Here is a 16,833-nt window from a genome sequence, read left to right as displayed (position 1 = left end):
CAAGCTGACCTGAAGTGCTGCTGCCACAGTCCTGCTCTCCTTCCCACCATCACTTTTGCCTCTGTTCTGGCCCATGCCTGCCCCAGTAGTGAATTATTCAGGAAGGCTACCATGACGAAAACAAGTGCATTTCATTTTTGGAAGTAAGAGTTTTCTGCTGGCTTCTGCCTGAACTGCTCGACTGTGGGGTCACGTTAGCACCAGTGCAGAAAGGAATGGGGAGGCTGCACTGAAGCTGTGCCAACTGAAGTCAGCTTGAAACTATTGCAGAACTGCACCCTGCGAGTGAGGTTACTCCGGGTGAAGTTACACGAGACAGCTGAGTACATCCAACAGCTCCGCTGCTGAATGGGGGAAGTTTTGGCCCCCCCCTTCCTCTCCCACCCAACGGGGAGTTCTGCCTTTTCTGTTTGCCAGCTCTGGTTCTTGCTGGATCCTTTTTCTGAACTCCTTCAGCTTGCTAACCCAGCAGAAAGCTATGTTGGGCTTATTTTATGTTTTGGGTTTTGCTGGATTATTTTTTTGCCAAGATAGTGAACTGAATTGGCTCGCCGAGAGATTTGACGAGCGTCCAGAGCCCTCACAAAATAAATAGGGGAGAGCGTATGGGTGGAAGTGCAGAGGATGTGGTGGGGACTGGAGAGGGGAGCAGGGTCTCCGCCTTTCGGTGGCAGCACACAGTGCGGCCAGCCCAGACTGTCCCCTGGAACTTCACGCTCCTTTTAAAGGAGAGTGCTCACCGCAGAGTGGATGGTAGCTCCATCTGTGAAACACTGTGGGCTTGTGCCCTTGGTCGCTGGAGTGCGTGGAGTACTTTCTTTAGATGAACATTTAGTTTTCTGCTTGAAAATTGGCGGTGTAACCTTTCCTTCGTCTGCTCTTGTTTGCTTGGGAAGCTGGTCGGATGTGAGTTTTAACGTAGGCTTGATCTGCGATGGTGGAATGGTGTTATAACCTACACGTGGTGCTTAACTGTTTCAAAATAGTGAATTCTTGTAGGTATATTTTTGCAGAAAGTAAATACAGCAGAGAGCTGAAATGATGTCTCATTTTGGAAGATGGCAAAATGTTAATTAGTATACAATTATTACAAATCTGTGTAAATAAATGTACCACACAGTATTCCTTATCCTTTTTTTATCTCGTAATTAGAAAGTATTTATTTTGCATTTATTTGCCAGTCGTTATGACTTGTGAAATATCCAGGCATGAGGAAATTATGAATTACTGAGAATACATTGTCAATCAAATTATAAAAAATACAGTAGTAAAAAAAACATAACATGAATTCCATCTAGCTTTGCTGAAAATGTATAGAGACATGAGTGCGACTGGAACAACGCAAGAATTTAATTCAGCCAAGGCCAGCTGCAGCAGAAACTTGAATCCTATTTCTTTAACGTGGAAAACTTGGTTAGAGCAGCATATATTTGAAAAAGAGCAATTGTCTGTGTACTGCAGATCCCGGTGTGTGCTGCTTGGTCTGCTCACTGTGAGTTGGGGCTTTTAGTTTCGTACCTAGTGAGACTACTTGGTCTGGTAGAACTTGAGGCAGCATTTTGGCTGTTTGAGTTTGAATAAAATTGTTTAAATGTTAGCATGTCGTGACATCTCCAAATGCATATTGCTGTGCACAAAATTGATGTTGGGCGTGAGCAGTATGTCTCATAAGCAAGAAATCTCATCTGTTGTGAGGGTAATCTTTTATTTCATGAAAATCTTCACAAATAGCCCCAAATCAATCATGTTGCAATAAAGGAACTAAGCAGATTGCATTTGCTGTGTTGTGCTTCACGGCCGATAGCAGTTGTTCTGACTTTGCAGTGTGGTAGCTGAATACCTAGGTGAGCAGTCGGGTGACGTATGTTGGTAGTTCCTACGTACTTCATCTGAACGGTTGTGTCCACTCCCTGCTCGTGTCCCCAGGTAGGTACCCAGGGTTGGGACACATCCTTTACCTGACAGTGGCCAGGCAGAAGATGGAAAGTTTTACTAAGTAATAGACATTATATTTTGAGGTAAGCCGTCTCAAACCTGTCTCTTTAGATAAGTGTCTTGTCAGGAGGAAGATCTCTGCTGAGGTTAAAACTATAACTTGTGAGATATGTAAAGGAAATACCTTAATGCTGCCCCACGATGGTCCTGTTTGGAAAGGCTGTTCTTGGGTGCTCTGCCTGAGTGGGAGGCACTTGGATGCCAAAGTCGCAAGCTGATGGCATCCTTTACACACCCATGGAGTCACTGTTAGGGCTGCTAAGGAAAGCGGTGCTTGTTACCTTTCCAGCTTAGCTCCTGAAACACTTGGAGCACGGTGTGGGTCAGTTGGAGAAATTCATGAAGCCGAGCACAGAAGTGCTTGCATCTGGCAGCACAAGTCCACCCTTTGGTGCGTTCTCTTCGGCCGCTGTGGGTTCAGAGTATCCTTCAGGAAAAGTTCAGATGTAGAATTTGTAAGAAGATGAAAAACTTACAAACTGGGAACAGACTTTCCCCCCAAGCTGCCAGCGAATGCAAGAGTGAAATTAATGTGTCACAGTTCCTATTTTCTGCTCCTATATTTCTAAGTTTTACATAGGCAGATAGAAGTAATAAATTAATAAAGAATAAAGCGCTAGCATATTCTAAAAGCAAGACTATACATTGAAACCTGCAGTCATTAGTTAGGCCTTTCTTGGGCATAGCTTGGGACTTGTCAGCTTGAAACTGGTCAGCAGAAATTTGTTGAATCAGATGTGGAGAAGAGGAGCTTGAAGGAGCAGGGAGAATGAAATGGCATGTCCAAATGTTGATGCAACTTCTCTGGGTTTTGCACAACTGTATGAAAACATAACCAGGATCCTTTTGGTGAAATCCATTGACTGAAAATACCTTTTTTTATTATTTTTTTTTTAAAACCATGTCACACAGTGGAGATGGATGGGGGTGATTTAGGAGCAGGCTGTTCTTTGCGAGCAAAGTTTGTAGCTTTCTGTTGCTCTTTCAGTGTCAGAGTTTAAGGCGTCACTCCTTTTTCTGAGCGGTACTGAAGTAGGCTGTTCCCGTGAGAGTCACCGTGTTGGGGCAACATTTGCAAGGAATTCTGAAATTTTCAGTTTTATATGAAGAGAAGGTTGTGAGGGCGGAAATAAATGGCCTTGACACATATTTGAAAAGTGATGGAAACTTTTCAGCATTTTGTAAAACAAAATTACCAAAGTTGTTAAGAAAGATGGTTGTTACTGAAATCGTATGTGGGTTTAAAATGTAAAAATTAATCTTGAACAATGGGACTTGCTGTGGAGTTCTGATAGGATTGAGAAGGTTTAATTTAGCTTAGGTTAAAATCTCTCTGGTTAAACTGATCATCCCCACTTTCTGGGAGGCTGCTGCTTCTCACCCGGGATGTGTGCGTGGGTTCTTAGCCTGTACTGACTGTGGATGAAACAAGGGGAATGGCCACAGTGATTTAAACTTTTTTCAGGCGTTGTTTTCCATCCAAAAGTTCAAGATGCAGTTCTGCCAGGGCAGTTTATCCCCACTCCTGTTCTGGTGAAATCTATTGATTTAGCTCTAGCTATCATGTGTATGGCTCGAAACACTGTGTGTGACATCTCGGAAGTAGTATTCTGATTTTACTGATGGGAAAATTAAGGCACAAAAAAAGGATTAGCTTGCATAGGACATCTTATAGGCAGTGTGGAGGTAAAACATGGATTGATTTATTTATTTATTTTTAATTCTGGTCTAGTGGTGCAAATTGCCTCTCAGACTTTTTTAGGTAGCCATCTCGCCCACGCCAATCCTCACCTCTCCCCACATGTCCATGTTCTGTAGTGCTGCGTTGCTTCTGTATATACCTTTGGTTTCTTTCAGGAAAGCAACCAGGGGTTTTAATAGTGATGTTAATAGGTGTGGTGGGGAGTACATTGTGTACTGGATACAGGTGAAAAAAATCTCCTGTATGAGTCGTTGGTGGGGAAGCGTGGTAGTATGAGCCAGGGTATTTTTCCTGCTTGTTTTCGCTAGCATTGTAATGCTACAAGATAATTCGGGCTAAGAACAATGTTGCTACTGATTTGTACCATCAGGACTGATAAACCATGTGAAGGGGCCTTCAGAGTATCTTGGCAAACTGTTTGGATGCTTAGTCCATGCAAAGTCTATCTGCATTATTCAGGAAGATAATTCCTGTCTGTGCTGTTGTCCTCCTGTGTTGAGATCATTCTCCTATCCAACTGTTACCCAGCTGAGGTCTTGATAGTTCTCAGTTTTTCCATAATGACAAAATCAAATTAGCCCTACGATGACTGGTGCATGTGAAATTCCTCTCAGTTAAAGCACGTTGCCCTGAATATTTTCTGGCTATTTTTTTTCTTGGGAGAATTCAGTGTCTTGTGTTTGAAAGGGAAAGCAGAAAAGATGCAGATTAGGAAACGCTGGTGTTTAAGGTACAGGGAGAAGCGCGTAGCTTGCTTCCAGAACAAAATCTGTCCAGCTGTGACTTAGTCATCTTCAGTCTTATAAAATGTGTCCAATCTAAATAGTTGAGCATCTCCCTCCTGAATGCAGCAAACCAGCGTCTTCTGTGCTTATGTGAAGCTGTAACAGGCGCAAGCCATCTTCTTAGGAGTGCCTTCATACTTGTGAACCTGCAGCATCCATCATGCTGTCAAGCCTCATTTACTCACGTGATGGGATTTTTTTTTTTTAATTCTGTTCCACAGTTTTTCCAGGTTTAAAGAGGTTCCTTGCTGTTGGCAGGGAATACAGCACTGATAATCCCAGACAGGAGAGCAGAGAACGTAACGTGAGAACAAGAGTGATTCTCCTGAGTCAGACTGAAGGTTTTGTTCATTTCTGACAGGTCCAAAAATTGACGCTGAGGGAAGAATGTAAGGTGAGAGGATCACAGGATCTTGCCTAACATCTCTAATTTCAGTGTAGTAGTTCATGCTGTTCCATTAAATACAGCCCTGCTCTCAGTCGCTTTGATTTCACATAGCTATTCTTTAAGGAAAGGGGGATAACTTGACTGTTATGACATGTTTTTGTATGGATAAATATATGTCCACATTAATCCTTTGTTTATATAATTACAGTTTTTTTGGAGGAGTGGGGGAGGTTCTTTTTAATGACTGAAGCAAGAACTGGTAAGCTTTGTAGGAACTGGCTTGTGTGAGTTGAAAGATACTCTGTGCTAGTTAGGGGATGATGGACATCCTTACTTAAGTAGTCAAGGAAACAGATCCTGTGAGTGTGTTGTTAAATAAACATATTGATAAAGGTAGGTGCTGATAAATCTTACCGCTGTGGACATGGAAGATAACATTGAAAATTATATGAATACATTTGCCACTAATACATGTTTCATGAAACTGTGGGGGAGCTAATATCTTAAGTCACCTGTGTATGCAGTGGAAGAACAGTCTCCTTCGGAGCAGTAGTTAGAGCTGCAGCTTCACTTGGGTAGTTTGAAGCATTCTTCAAAGGCTTCTGAGAAAGTGTTTGATGTAGTTTTAGTTTTAAAAAAAAGTTTTACACTTTTTTTCATAAGAACTACGAATGTACTGTGCTCATTGTGGAGACTTAATGGCCTGGGTTGATGCTGCCTGGGGACCTCTAGGCTGCAGCCTGTTGCATGATTTTAAATTTCCCCCAAAGAATTGTGCTAAATCCATATGCTGTTTTTTAGGCTGTGCTTGACAAACACGGTCTAGCTCACTTGTAAGCTGCCATGCCAAGTGTAGAAATGACTAGGTGAGATTTTCCAGTCTTTGTTAGGTGGAAAGTCAGATCATCAGAAGGTTATTTTTGGCCTTAAAATGCATAGTTACGCAAACACTTAGTGGCCCTGGAGAAGAAATGAGCAATGCTGTGAGCAACCTGGTCCAAGCTGGCCCTGCTTTGGGGAGAGGAGGGGGTTTCAGTCAGTTAACCTGCAGTGGTCCCTTCCAACCTGGATTATTCTGGAGTTCTGTGGAAGTTGGACTGGGTGTAGGAGGTGGGCATGCCTGTTTTGGGTGGAGAGGGCAAGAGTTAGGAGGAAGAAGGTAGGGTACACTGACAGTAGAAATGGTTCTGCTGGAGAAATTGCATTAACAGTGGAGATCTAAAATATCTGGGATTGTAACTTGGAAAGGACACACTTAGCTTTATAGAAGGTTGTGAGATGAAATCAGCTTTTAATTTACAGCTCTTTAGAATCTTTTTATCTGGATAGCATAAAATATTTGATAAAGCTTCTGTCAGAGAGACACTAGTGGGATAACAAAGTATGTTTAGAGAGCTCTGAGTTGTTTTGCCATGTTTCAACAAAAGATATGAATCCATCCTGTTGCAAGGTGATGCATTTGTTAGCAAAACTGCAAACCCACCTATCCATTGTGAAACAGCATTTTGGAAAGCAGTACCTCAAAGGGCTTTAAGGTCTTTACAGCTAGTTGCTTGTACATGGCACTTGGGCCAGTATTTTATTTAAAAGGATTAATGTGATTCTTGGGCATATTGAGAAGAAAAAAAGTGGGGGAAAGGAATGTGAAGCAAAAATAAGTAATCTTACAAACACAGCAACATTGAGACTGATACTGGAATTGAATTTTGGTTTCCATGCTTCAAGAAGAATGCCAGTGTATTTGGAGAGAATTCAAAGGACAGCTGCAGAAATGATCCAGGGACTGGAAAATAAGCCTCATGATGTGAGGCTTAAAGGAGCTCAGCTTATTGAAAAGACAATTGAGAGAGGACTTGATCTTTCTCTAAAAGGACTTGTGAGATTTGCTGACAAAGGCATAGCAATATCAACTGAGGTTAGAAAAATTCAATCTTGAAGTACAGTTTCTTAGCAATGATAATAATTAAACATTGGAATGGTTTACAGGGAGGGGGAAAGGAGTGAACGTTCATCTTAGTTTTTTAAAATAGGCCCAACTCACTTCTTTCTGGGGAAAATATATTGTGTGGGTTTTTTTTTTAATGATGATAATACTCCTTTCCTGACACTGGAATTTAAGAATCTTTAAAGGTTTCGTACCATGATCAGTTGGCGCAAGTTCAGATACATGCACTCGCAGTCAAAGGCAAGATCATGAAATTAAGATGAATTTAGAGGAGAAATAGTTAACCTGGTGCTAGAATACTGCCTTGCATAAGACACATAAGATGTGAAGCGAACTCTGAAATTTAATGCTTTGTGGCTTGCATCGTTGGAACTCGGTTCTTTCCCATACTGCGTTGCTTCAGATGTTTAAGATATGGTTAAGGCTTTCTGAAAGCCTCTACAGAAAAGCCCTGATGTAACTGTGTACACTCGCTGTATTCAGATGAGCATTTCTGAATTCCAGTTGACCGCAGCAGAAGGCTGTATATCTTTTTCATCCTTTTTTAGAAACAGTATTAAAAAAATTGAACATTGGCAATACGATTACAGTTCCTCTGAGAGGCAAAGTAAGCACAAGCTCTTCTGGTAGGTTTCATTCTTAAATTAATGTAGGATATTCTCTATCTCTCAAGTTAACTGGACTTAGTTGGAAAGTTTATTTGTGTTCGAAACAATATTAAATAATTGTCAGAGGCAGTTTTCTAATGGCACTTATTTGCTGGTTTTCGTGCCATCCAAATGAGAGTACTTCAGCAATTCTGCTCCTCCCTCACTTTGTAAATTCACCTGGGGAATTGAGTGACTCAGTTTGGTAATGGCTCCAGATCGTGCTCCTACTTTTTATTTGCATTGTCCATTCCACCGCTCCCTCGGTAGCTGCTGAGTTTCTACATTTCCATAGATTACCTTGTTCCAGATGCCTTTGCAGGCATGCAGAGCTCTTAAATTCCCTTCTGGTAGCTCTAAAAATCTGCTGCTTTGTGCAGGTAGAGCTCTGGTCGGTCCTGCCTGTACGCGCGCTCATCCTTGCCTGCGCAGAGGAGGACGTGGAGCTACCTGGGCTGCTCTCGCCTCTTCTCCGGCATGGCTGCATTCCTGCCTCTCCTCCTCTGGGTCCGGCCAGGGAGGAGCCCCATCGCTCTCATCTCCGCAGCTGTGCAGTAAGGAAAGGCTTCTGTGTCCTAAGGAAGAAGAGGCAGCTCAAAACTCTGCAGCTTTTTTGAATGTCAAGCCTATCGATTTGTCACATAAATCGAGCTATTTCTGAGGTGGGAAAGAGGTTGTCTAGCAACTGCAAGTTTCTTTGCTCAGGGCTAAAGGGATAGCAAACTGCAGAAACGTGTTGGGGCACTCCACAGTGTAAAGCAAAGGCCTCCAGCTTTGAGATCTAGCGCAGCAGTCCCTGCTACTCCCCTCGTCCAGACAGCCCTCTCTGTCTTAACCTGCAGAAGCGACTCGCAGAAAGTGGTACACGCAAAAGAGGTTGTGAAGATGTAGCAGTAAAGAAATCTCCCCCCTTCCTCGCCTTCCCTCTCTGCTGTGTCATCACCAGCATCGAGAAGCTGATGGAGACGTCCTGCTGGAGGGTCGTCAGCCTCTTCAGCGTGAGCAACTCTCGCATTTCAACCTCTTAGTTTCATCGTGTGGTTGTACATACCTGTTGCGTAGTTGCGTGTGCGATAATCATTAAAACGTCCTCAATATATTACTCTGCTCATAATTCAACATTCAAAGAACCCAGCGGCTGTGGTAGCAGATAGCGTTTCATTATTGATGTGTTACAGAACCGCTTGCTCAGCTTCGCTTTCGTGTGAGCTCCACAACGAGCACTCTTGGCCAACTGTTTGATGGCAGTACTCCTGTGTTACCCCCCACATGCAGTTAAGGTGGTTGGTTACGGTGTTGTGTACTCATAGAGAAGCTCTTCTCAAAGGAAGAAATTGCTAATTTGCCTGCAAGTCACCAGAAATAAATCTGGTTTAAGTGACTTTTGTCTTTATTCAGTCACCGGTTGCAGGTTTGTGACTGCTGATTTCTGGTCATCTGCATTTACTTTGAAAATGCGTTCAACTGGATTATCCGCTTTTCATCTTGTTAACAAAAAATGGGCTAGTCAAAAAAGTGACCATGGCTCTCAGCACTGTCTGTACCAAATGCTGAGCTTTGCATTTCTTGCCAGCAGTTACGAAGCAGGTATTTGGGAGCTTCCTGCATAAGTGTCACACTTTCATCTCTGTGGTTGTAAGAGCAAGTCTTTGATTATCTTGTTTTACCAAAAACTTACCAAAATAACTTATCAGAACTTATATTTCTTAAAGCCTGATGGTCCAATATGTTGTTTGCTGATGACTTATACTGTAAATCTTACTACTGTAATGTTCCAATTGGGTGAACATCCACCATGCACGGAGGATCCAACAGAGAGCCGGGGCATACCATGCTGCCGTGTCGGTAGTACCTGCATTTTGGGATCAGCACATATCTTGCTGGTGCCAAAATACAATGTAACAGGAGATGCAAGGAAGCCAGAAAAGTGAATCACAGTAAAGAACATCTCTTGAACATAATTCAGCATCAGCAAGCAGGTAGAAGCCCCAGAAGGGGAAATAAGTAAGGCTTTTTGGCTGATAAGCTGCCTTTGGGCCTTCGTGATTGCTCTCTGCCACTATCCTACTGACTCTGTCTGCTCTCTTAAGTAGAAAAAGTATATCTGCAGGAAATGTGTGAGTTTTCTAGGGGTCCCAGAACCATCTTAAATGACCGAGAGTGCCACTGGGCACCGGTGCCTGGGCAAGTGCTGTAGTCGGTGGCATTTCCTACAGTGACCTTCCTGAGAAGGGGATGTGGTGGGGCAATGCAGCAGGCTGAGCTTTGAAACCTGCCACAGCATTGCAAGATTGCTGAAATCCTTATTAACCGTGTAAAATTCACTGGATTTTAATGCTTCTCGGTGATTACATAGCTCAGTTAGTAAATGGATCCGACTCTTGCTGTGTGCGGTGCAGGTTGCAGGTGTTTTCGTAGCCGGGTTTCCCACTCGAGGCGCGTTGGACAAACCGGTGTTTGTTGGGACGCAGCACACGAGCATTACGTAAGCCTGGAGTAACTTCCTTACACTGCGGAGAAAAATGTATTTGCATGATCGCAAGCCCAGGTGCAAGGCTGCAAAACTTGCCGGTCACAAACCGCAGAGACCAGGCTGGAGCCGGGAGGGCACTCGGTGATGGTTTGGGCAGGGAGGGAAGGGTCAAAATGAGTCCTATAATGGAAAGCAAGGCTGAACCTTTGCTTGGGAGCTGCGGGTCCATAATTGCCACTCAGTGTGATGTTGTCACGGCTGCTCAGGCTGTCCCTGCGTGGTTTCCTGGTGTGTGAGAGCGGGGCCGAGGCTGCCGGCGAGCAGAGAGCTGCCGTACGTGTTTGGGGAGCTCAGGCGTGCGCTGGCAAGCCTCGGTGACGGGAGGATCCCCGGCTGGGAGATGTGAGGCTTTGAGCTCAGTCTCTTCCCCCGTCTCTTCCCTCCAACAGATCAGAGGACGAGCTGTGATTTTTGCAGGACTTTAAAACCCCCTTTTACTACTTTCTCGCTATCGTAAGGTCCTTCGTTCCGCCTGAAGCCGTGGTCGCACTAGGAACGAGGTGGCAATGTGAAATGGAGGATCCTGGGGGGCATGGAGGGAGGCCTGGGGGGCTCGCCGGGCCTGGATGGGCTCCGGCGTGTTTTGATCCGAGATCCTTTGGCCGCGTTGCCATCTGCATAGCCTGTGAATAGTTTTCTCTGGCACAGACCTTGTTCCTCAGTGTTGCATCATCTCTGGGAGAAAGGCCAGGTCCGGAGCCCCAGCACAAAGGCTTTCTGAAGCCGATGAAGCTTGTTCTGTGTGCGGAGCGTCTCTCTCCTTCCTGTCGTCCTTTCCACGGGATTCCTGAAGCGGCCTCCGTCCGAGAGCCCCTTCGTCAACAGCTGCTTTATCTCCGCCGCTTCCTGCACACCTGGCTGATGCAACGTCTGCCTTGGAAGCCGCTGCTGGAGTCTCCTCTGGAGCTGGCTTGTTTGCCCTGGCTGGGAGTGGCCAGGCAGGCAGCCTTCATCACGTGGGGGCCTTAAATAGATGTATAAAGGACGTACGGCCAGACCTGCGAGGCAGAGAGTATTTAGTGGGATTACGGAGAAATCTTTTTTCCAATTCTAGGACTGGAGGTTGCAATCCTACTCCTGGCAACTTGTTTGTGGTTAGCCTTCCACTGGTTGCAACTTCGGGACGCTGCTCCGTGCCAGTAAATTCTGCTGATTCCCCTTCTATATTCAGCGACTTCCCGTGACTCTGGACTGTCCGGATTCTCATGGGAACTGTAATTCTCTGGGTTTGGATTTGATCCTAGTTACTGCCCTTTATTGCTCTGTTTCCCTCTGACCTTGCATGTGGTATAGGCTTTTCTCTGAAATCCCTTCAAAACACAGGTTCAGGGTCTAGAGGTGGGGGGGGGTTGAGGGGGGGTGTTGTCTGACAGCCTTTTTAATTTAGGGTTTGTCTACTTAGGAAAGTTTAATAGTTACACAGGTACAACCATTCGTGTGAATATTATTACATTCACAAGCAACAAAATCTAGAACAAAGAAACACTCTGGTCTGCTATGATTAAACCAGTGTCATTTACATTATTTAAATTAATCGTGAGTCTTATTTTAACCGTAGCCATTTTCTGGTGTAGGGAGGCCTCTTAAATTGAATCTGGAAACGTAGGATTTATATGGACAAGGTGTGGCGGCCTGAGCAGCAGTGCTCTCCAGTATTGCTGTTCCTAGTTGTCTGCTCTGCCCCACTGCAGAAATTTATTGCCCCTATAACCGTATCTAAAAGGGAATATGTATTTTACCTGCTTCTGCTTTTAGTCCAGTCTTCTTGGCATCAACTGCACTTGATGAGACATGGCAACGTTTCCTTCCGGCCAGCTGTTTTGGCAAGGGCTTAGAGGGGACAGTTGCAGCAGTAACATCAGCTGCCACAGCTGGATTCACTGGAGGTTAGTTGTCAAGCCCTTAATCTCAAAATACTAGTTCTGAACCTTTTTGTTTGCAATTTCTTATTTTTGTGACATACAGACATTTGACTGTTCTCCTTCACCCCGTGGGAAGAGAGCAACTATCTCAGAGTATAGAACCAGCACAGCAACGGGGATGTGTTCCCCTCGCTGCACAATAGTTTCCCCCCGCGACTGTCCCAAATCAAAAGTTTGTAGAACTGAAAGCAAAGAGGGGTGTTTTTCCTCTTTCCTGTTTCATTTACTTTTGTAATTTTTCTATCATCATTTCTGTGGGGTATCATGTATAATTCTTTTTTCTCTTGTATTGCTGTATATCTTTCAGGAAAGAATAGAAAACAGTATTTGCAAAAATAAAAGTTTTCAGGGGGTCGCTTTCCTTTCGTTTTTGAAAATACCATTTTAAATGCTTCAGTATTTGAAGAATTTGTCATCTTCACCAACGACTTGTTATCCTGTGAGATAGAGGCAATGTAAAACAATGTTCTTAGCATAGAAAGGGCCAAGAATTATTCTTCTGAGTCTGGGATATTTCTGAATCTCTCCATTATTACCATTATTTTTTAAGTTTCGTTTTGATGATTAACATTTTTAAGGTGTTAGCAATTTCATGTAGATTGCTAGATTTTCAGAGTACTGTCTTGTGAAGTTTTCTTGAAGATTTCCTCTGTTTATGGCCCTTAAAGTTATAAGGACTTTCCTATGAAGTTCTCTGTTGGGATAGTCCTTTTCCCTTTTTGTTGAGATGGTTATTCCTTTAAAACATCATCTCTATCACCGTCCTGCTCAGCAGACTGGATGTGCAGACCACACAAATGCAGCTGGGTCCCTTCTCATCAGCCTGGGGTACAGGCGAAGTTTCCTGGTGTCTGCCTGCCCACCTCTCCATAAACATACCTCAGAATAATTTGGTCTACTGTGGATCACTGCTCCTCTGTAATTTGCTTCCCCTTTCTAATTTGGCGTGTATTTGTTTATGGAGTTATCCTTATGTATGACTCTTCAACCAATTTCAAATCGATATAAATTAAACTTTCCAGTAAGGTTCCATGATGCAAATTAGATGTTTTAAGAAAGTCCAAACAAGCCCTTGTCTGACGTCTCCACCTCCGGAGTGTATTGGACTGTAAAGAATGTGGTTCAATTGTCCTGTAGAAGGTATTTCTGGAAGCAAAGTCTTATCTGCCCTTCCTTTATCTCTTATTAAATTTTTCTTCTATTTCTTATCATAATACCTGAAATCCTTAGTGATTCCAAAAGAATAACTTTTTTTTTTTTTGTCTGCAAAACAGACGTTTTGCATAACTTTGCTGCTGCTTCAGCAGTCAAAAAGTTTTGAGGTTATTCTTTTTACTTCCCTGAGTAATCTCTGCAGTCTTGGGTCAGTTGCTGAGAATACTTGACTATGCATTTCGTAATTTCTCTGCTTGATGGTTTAATTTGTTTCAGTTGCTCACTGTGATCTTTTGTAGTCCCTTAGGGTGTAGTTTGCAGAGGAGTTTAACTAAAATTGATGTTTTCTTCATCAGCTAAAATGATGGAATCCCATGGATGGACATGATGAAAATTGCCTTAAAATAGCTTAAACCCCATTTAAGTAAATTTAATCGAAAGATTTTTAGTTTCCAGCTGTTTACCAAATTTTGTCAAAATCAGTTTAACTTGCTTGTACCTCAGTTTTTAAACGTGGCTTACATAGCCTTCACTGAAGGGCTTTGTCACCCTGACTTTAGTGAAGTAGGTGTATTTGTAGACGCGTGTTGAGGTAGTTTCTAGTGCTTCCATAAACCACTTTAAGAATAATAGAAATTGTTAATATGATTTCATATGTTGTAAGGAACGACTTGACATGCATAGGCCCATGGATACCAAAAGCTGTTTGAAATCACCCGTGTCCTAAAAGCAGCAGTCTCGCCTTGCCCCGATCCTTGACTCCAGGTCTTGTGCAGCATGGTGAGCAGGATCAGGTCTCACTGGGTTGTTGCTTTTTGACACACTTCATTTTTAAATGCTGTTATTCTTGTTCTAAGAGCTTGTCGGTGCTTTATCATGGTTCTCCAGATCCCAGAGAGCAAGATGAACTCTGAACCAAATGTATACAGACAAGCATTTCTTTTTGCATACAGTCGCTTATGTATAAAACAGGAGAGAGTCTTAAGAAAGCTCTAAGAAGGATAAATCTTTAACCATTGCACTGTATTTGTCAATAATTTGGTTATCACAGTATGCGTACGTAGCTACTAATGAATACTTGTGTTGCCTGCTATTCTGATTCTTTCTGCTGCAGACTAGGACTGAGTTCTCCCAGACCCCATGGGATGGATGGATTGCTGTCTTGCTTTGTCAGTCAGCTAGCGGCTGATACATGGTGCTAATGATAATAGTAAATATTCATGTCAATATTTCATTTTTTAAAACTGGCCTAGTTGTTTCCTTGCTGCTTAGAGAACCCAGCTTGTTTTCAGAGCAGAGCTAAGCCTTTGTATGGGTAGGTTGAGGCACAATTCAAGCACTTTGAGGAATCTGTATGTTTCAGAGTAAGTTGGAGCTAAATGACTTAAGGATTTGTCTGCTCTGCCCCTGCCTCCATGTAGGTGTCCTTATGGAACAGTGTGTCTGAAATTCTGGGAATTCGATGCATTTTTGAGCTAGCCTTTTTAAACGCAAAAACCCTTGATCTGATTCTGTTTGCACTAAAGGTGCTTGCCCTTCTGGGAGGATCTGCCCTTGACATGAGGTTTATGGGTGTGCTGGAAAGAACGGGCAGTGCTTGGTTGGACCCGGGTGGACTGTGGTTGTATTTGGGTGGCACCAGCTGATGAGACGGCATGTTTTCAGTACGGTAATTGAAGCACTTCATGTTTACATTAGATACCCCAGAGATTTTGGCCATTCTGAAATGTCCAGGGGAAAAGGTGAATGAAAAGGATCCGTAAGCCTGCTAACATTTTTTATACAGTTCTGCTCGCAGAGAGGTTTGCTACTAATGCAGATGACTAAGTATGAACTGATCAGAATTTGCTGGCTCTGTCCCAGATGAGGTTGATGGAGAGGATGCCAAGGAACGCTGCATGCATGGCAGAGCTGCTATTTCCAGTTTGCCACCAGCTCTGGCCTATGGCAGTGTGAGATGCAGGAAAAAAACATGCTTTGAATTTTGTGACTGGTAATGGCTTGGGAGCGTAAAGGTGTGCAGCTCATTATATATGGAACTGATCCTATATAGGTGACCTGCAGGCCTGTTGCTGAGCATGAAGAGGAGGATGGCGGTTATCATTTGGATGCTAGCAATCCTGGGTTGTCAAAAGTCTTGGGTCTGCATCCAGTTCTGGGAATTCAGTGACTAGAGCTGTTGGGAGGTGTGGGGAGTGGTACAGGCAGCACTTGTTTGTCCTTTGCTATCTGCGAACTAGAGATATGTGAGAAGTGGCCATCAGCAGTGTAGGCAGAGGGGATTTCCCCATCCTCCCTGCCCTGGCACACATGTTGAAGTTGTATATAATCAGAAAAGGCTTTTCTCAGTTTGTCCACAATGTGTTTTGTACCAGCATTACCTTCTTATCATTCTCGGCAATGCATGAGACACTGGATGCACAACGCTGAAATATTTCAAGTCCCCTGGAGACGCAGACTCACAGGTCTGCACTGACACTGCAGAGAAATGGGCTGAATCTCTCTGTCCTCCCCCTGCTTGGTAACTGCTTTCCCCTTGAGCCTGTGACTGTGGGAGGGTGCAAGTGGAGCGCTCCCCCCGTGCCCCGAGATTGTATAGCATCACCGGGGAGCAGCACCAAATGGTGATGGAGTCTGGGCATCTGAATTTAGGTAACACATGCAGTCTGTGAGGCTGTGCCCACGGTTTTTGTCTGGGGGTGAATTTTTCACAGCTCTCACGAGTATTTTGTAGGGTCTGTCACCAAGCGTTGCACACCACGGGTGCCCAGAGGTGTCTGTGAGACCAGGGCACTAGTGAAGATGGGAACAAGCACATTTTGAAGGAGGAAGCTCTAGCGAGCTGTTTGACTGACCGTGCTTGATTGTCCCTGTTAATACTGACTTTTAAACACCACCAGTAATGAAAAGAGTTTCCAGCAGTAAATTTTCTGCATCTGCTTTATTTGTAACATGGACGGCAGCAGTTGTGGAAGGGAGCCAATGCAGCGCTGCGGCTGTTGCATCCTAAACAGAATTTAGAAAATTAAATTCACTGTTATAGCAGTTGTTGCCTAACCTTTGCTTGGCCAGCTTAGATTTATTACAGTTCTTTCCATCAATACAGGATGTTACCTGAAATAATTGAATAGCATATATTTACATTTTAGCTAAGGCAACCACTTAAGGTTTTGGTCTGAAGGTGGATGAGTCCCTTGGTGTGTGACCTGTGCCGAGTGAGAATTGGGGATACCAGCGCTGGGGTGGCTGTGCAGGTGGATGCTTATCCTGGCTCTTTTGGTGATGCTGGGGAAGACCAGGTGTCTTGATACTGGTATGACTGGTTAAGGAGGAAGGAGTGTAAACGCCAAACGTGGGGAAAAAAATATGTCTTTAAATCCTGCATTTTCAAAACCAGCCAAGTATTATTTACCTGTTAGGCCATCAAAATTCCCATTTCCATTTGATTTCGAGAAGAATTGTATCACAAGGGAGATAGGTTTGTGCCGTGGTCTGAAGCTCATCGAATTTTCATTAAGATTTTGAATTTTAGGAAAACTTCTTCCAGTGGCACTGGAGAGAACTTGGTGCGACTTTTTGCTCTGATACAGCTGTATATTTTGGGGGGAAGAGGTAGGAAGGAGCTTGGGGATTGTATATACAGGAAATTAGCCAGTTCGATGGGTGAACGTTTTGATCTCAAGCCCAGTATTTTCTGTGCAGGCTAATGTTTTGGGTGTTACCGGGCCAAGTTTCATGAAGACCAGACCGTAATTTAGCCC

General features: G+C 43.7%; 1 protein-coding gene across 4 annotated transcripts in view; it reads left to right on the top strand.

Moving 5' to 3' along the window:
• Positions 1-16,833, top strand: part of SETD5 (SET domain containing 5) — a 70,148-nt gene that overhangs the window by 7,279 nt on the left and 46,036 nt on the right. Inside the window, exon 1 of one of the 4 annotated variants that reach the window (XM_072876453.1) lies at positions 11,739-11,881. The exons of the other annotated variants lie outside the window; for them this stretch is intronic. The gene's annotated coding sequence lies outside the window, so the exon portion shown is untranslated. Of the gene's footprint in view, positions 1-11,738; positions 11,882-16,833 lie in introns of those variants that run through there. 4 annotated transcript variants of the gene reach the window in all.

This window comes from Ciconia boyciana, chromosome 11, assembly GCF_034638445.1.
Source record: "Ciconia boyciana chromosome 11, ASM3463844v1, whole genome shotgun sequence".
Taxonomy (NCBI): Eukaryota; Metazoa; Chordata; class Aves; order Ciconiiformes; family Ciconiidae; genus Ciconia; species Ciconia boyciana.
The sequence above is the reverse complement of the archived record's forward strand: the minus strand, read 5'-3'. Positions and strand labels throughout refer to the sequence as shown.